Source organism: Armigeres subalbatus, chromosome 2, assembly GCF_024139115.2.
Source record: "Armigeres subalbatus isolate Guangzhou_Male chromosome 2, GZ_Asu_2, whole genome shotgun sequence".
Lineage (NCBI taxonomy): Eukaryota > Metazoa > Arthropoda > Insecta > Diptera > Culicidae > Armigeres > Armigeres subalbatus.
Genome location: NC_085140.1, coordinates 205792158 through 205796583, shown reverse-complemented (window position 1 = coordinate 205796583; position 4426 = coordinate 205792158). Strand labels below are relative to the sequence as shown.

Sequence of the window (4426 nt, the reverse complement as noted above, 5' to 3'; positions counted from 1 at the left end):
TTATGACAGTTAAACGCTGAACTGTTTTAGTCCATTGGAAACGGATTAATAAAGGTACCGAAACGTCGGATCAGAATTAATATAGCATTTTAGCTTGTAATGAGACTGCATAGTTATTACATCAATTACAATCGAAAACCAGTCGAAAATCTCCTCCATTATCAAGCTAATATTTTTTTTTTTGTGTGACCGTTAAAAGTCTACTCCGAGCCCATTCCATGTCCCCATGGTAAACCTTTTCCCATACTTTTGACAATCAACGAATAATCGATTAATGTAGTAGATGTAGCTCATCTTAACATTTCAGACTTAATTATGCCACTTCTTCACAAACACTATCTAAATTTAATGGATATTTTTCCATGAGGCCATTTCTAGATGAACATTTCAAATGGGCCTAACTAACTTTGACCTCGAACTGAGAAATCAAGAAATGAAAATTCGAATGAAAAAAATATTCCCTATTTTAACAGAGAAACAATATATCAGTTTTTAAATGATTCTCAGAGTTAAAAACAGTCGTAGAATTCGAATATAATGTTTGTTTGGCATTTTTCATAAAGTACGGATGGTTTATAAACAGTTTTGTTACTTAGGACCAATTGTTTTTTATTTTTCAGTTGGGACTTGTTACGTAGGACATTATGCAAAGATGACTGCCACTTCGGACCTTAGTATAATTTAATTACATTTTTCAGTTTTGCATGTAATAAGTTGATTGTAGATATTGTTTGCTGTAAATTTCAGTTCAATCAACTACTGCATACGCTGGCGCATTTAATATGCAATTTATATGAGGTTTTCACGGTTTTCAGCCAAAATATACAGCCCTAAAACAATTTCGCTTGGGAAGTTGATTCTAACTGCCCGATTGAGCTCAGATTGGTAGGAAATGCAGTTGTCCGTGGAGTCGATAACTTTTTTGTTTCCAAAGCCAGTATAGTGGTGTTATTATATGCCTAGTATTTATCCAACAACTAATAACTTCTTTTATTTACTCTGCATTTCTTTTTGTAACTTGTTTCCTATCCGAAAACATTCCATACCGGACCAAGAATCGAACTCGCCATCCAGACCTAAACTAAAACGACATCATAACACAGGAAATTTAAATACTCGTGTCCCATAATGATGCTCTTAACAACCTGCGGCAAAGTTCGAGCAATAAAATTAATTCCGTATGATTAAGACTGTTCACTGTCTGTGATGGAATTCCTTTCTAATACACACTGCTTCCATTAATGTGATAAAAGATTAAGTGATTTTCAATAGAAAGTACAGGAATTATGAATTTTCAATTTTTCACATTTTTTTCCATTTTTATCTAATGGTTTTGATTTTTCTGTTTTATATTCGTCTATCGAATAACACGGGACTAATGGCCGAGATCTCTGTATAGTGATCTGAGTCTTGAAATCCAGACGAGCTCCCAAGTCATCACAGTTCAGCAATATGCCAGCACGACGGCCAATGGTAAACCCTCTTCCGTATCGTCAGTGGCAAAGCTCGCTGAAAAACCTAAAATTGCTCAGGATCTTCTGGTAGGCCACATTTTTCCTCCCCTCCAGACCATCGTTAAGGTGATTTGGGGGGGCATTACACACCGTGTTATTTTTCCAATCTTTTGTCTCTTTCTAGCATTGCCACCTCGTAATTTTGGAGCGGCGTATTTCGGTTTTCAGTTGTTTGATGTAACTGTAAATGTATCAGCATGTAGATTGCGAGTAAGCACGCGCCGGTGATACTTTTTCAAAATTAAATTTGTAGCAGAAAAAAAATAAGCTTTCAATGATGAAATGATGACGATTTGATGATTGTTTGTGCTTCCCGTGTCACCTTAAGGAGAGCGAGTTCCGTTTAATAAAATTTCTCACGGTACTTGTCGCGGCAAACGTTCAGTTATTTAGTTGATTGTTGATCACTAATTCCTTTTCGATGCGCTTGCACAGTCGGCTGGCCCAGCCTAGTATGAAGAGAATAAAAAATTTCCGTGAGAAAATCATTCTTTGAACATTTGTAATGATTGATTAGATTGGAAATTAATATGCGGGTTTATCAGCTGCATTGACTTTCTCACCTAAGCAAATAATCCATGGGATGTGATCTTAATAACGAAAGGGCACAGCGTCGGCTAGCGCGGGAATTTGGGTTGCCTGGAATCTGCCGTATGGGAGGTTGGCAGCAGTACGATATGCGATTCGCAATCAAAGATTCCACTGAAGTCATTTCCTTCATCAACCGGCAGTTCACAAACGAAGGTAACCCCTGGAGAATGTAATTAGAAAAACTTAACTAATGCATGAAATAATATTAAAATTCCCTTACCTCTTGTTTGTGTTGGGATCGATGTCGTGCTTGGGCAGGAATCCGATGATAAAGAGCTCCGCCAAGTCATAATCAAAGTTCCGCCTGCTAACTTGATTGATTAGCGGACTAGCTTGCTCTTGGCGACTCTTGAGTGTTGTCTTCATTTAATTTTAGTTAAAAACATACTTTTAATAAAGAAAACAAAAATTTGTTAATGTGCGACCAAAGGTCCCATCTGAAATTTTGATTTTGTTTTGACAGATTTCAGATGGGACCGTCAAATTGCAAAAGGTCCAAACGACAAATCTGTCAGATATTGCCGATAATGCAGGTTGGACGTTTTGCACTGGAAAAAAAATATAGTGAAATAATGAAAAAATAAATGTGGATTTAAATTGATCGCTAAGATTAGGAGCACAGTTGAGTGTCTGCGCTAATAACTCGATTTGTTTACAAATGTTACTTAGGACCTTTAGAAATGTTCCTCTAGATTTCTTCAATTAAACCGAAGGCCACAATCAACAGAAAATAAACGACCTGAGTGTGTTCTTCTTCTTCACATTGGCATTACATCTCCCACTGGGACATTGTCACCTCGCTGCTGTCCAGCACTTCCACAATTATTAACTACGAGGTTTCTAAGCCAAATTAGCATTTTTGCATTCGTTTATCATGAGGCTAACACGATGATACTGTTATGCCCAGGGAAGGTGAGAAAATTTTCAACCCGAAAATGTCCTAGACCGGGACCGGGAATCAAATCCGGCCATCTTCAGCATGGTCTTGCTTTGTAGGCACGCATCTTACCGCACGGCTACGAAAAGCCCCACCTGAGCGTATTCAGACCCAAATATTTAAAGTATTGCAGTGGTTAGAATATTTTCTTGGGTTTACTGTAAGTGCTGCACAAATTTGTGTAAGCTTGTAGAGAGTTCTAGAAGTTTGCAAGCAGTTCGTGACTATTTTTAAAAGTCCATAAACTCCACAGAGTCTTGACAGCCAATGTAGGTTCCCCGATATCCATGAATAATAATAAATATAATTAAAAACTTTCAGCAAGAAATGACTCTCGAACTACATTCGATAGCTATAAAGGTAACGACAAGGGCGTAGCACGATTGTTTGAAAAGAGTTCAAAAGTCGTGTCGAAAGATATAAGATTTAAGTCCGTCAGTAGTCTTGGATCTCTTTTGCGACTCCAGGACTCAAACGGACTAGAATTCCCAATGCAATAATGGTGGATAAAGGCACCAGAAAGTTTAATAACATTAATTGAGGCCAATTTTGGAAAGGATTTATGATAACCTTCAAGGAGTTCTGAACATTTAAGGTACCCCAGGGCAAGTGAAAAGACGGGGTAAGCGGGTTCTATGGCTGCCGATTAATCCGTGAACGTTTTTAATAATAACAATGTTCTAGAAAGATGAAGCAGAACTATCAACGAATTCACCTGACACAAAAAATATTTGTAATCATAACCATTTACGGCACCATACTAATCTCATTGCTTAATCATGACTTTAAACTACTAAACTATTACTTTTATTGTATTTCAATGGATTTCCAACAAAACAGTCGTTTCTAAATTCATCATTGATGTGGAAACTAAATATTTTGAGCAATTAAATAATTGTGTAACATAGAAAACAATTTAAAAGTTTTGATTTAAGTCAAAATCTGCACATTTTCTCTTAACCTTGAGTTTTAATATACGTGGGGCAAGTGGGACATATTTGCACAACATTTTTGATAGAACCATTTTAACAGAAATAAATAACTCCGACACTCATATATCATATGGATCTGAATCAGATGCAGCTCGATATCGTTGGATTCGTTGTTAAGGAGAAGTGTACAGTTGATTTACAAAATGTGTATTTTACTTTCTGAAAAATTATCTCCCGCATGGAGAAAAGCAATTGTTATAACTATGCGAAATTTTCCGTTTACAGTGCAAATAAGCTATCTACAATAGATCAACAGTGCATCGCCTAATTAAAAACTTTCCTTTTGAATTATGTAATAATTTGTGTTCTAAACAGAGAAACATTCATTCGAAAAGTGAACAAAGATTTGCTTATCCTTTCCATCTAACACATTTGGTAAGAAAGTAAGCTAA

The 4426-nt window shown here is 36.4% G+C and overlaps 1 long non-coding RNA gene across 1 annotated transcript; it reads right to left on the bottom strand.

Annotated features, from left to right (window-relative positions):
* Positions 1–1838: 1838 nt before the first annotated feature.
* LOC134215798 (uncharacterized) lies at positions 1839–2547 on the bottom strand. Its single transcript, XR_009980314.1, has 3 exons — positions 2326–2547; positions 2078–2265; positions 1839–1963 (listed from the first exon to the last, which is right to left on the bottom strand). It is a non-coding gene; the product is annotated as an uncharacterized LOC134215798 (long non-coding RNA).
* Positions 2548–4426: the final 1879 nt, after the last annotated feature.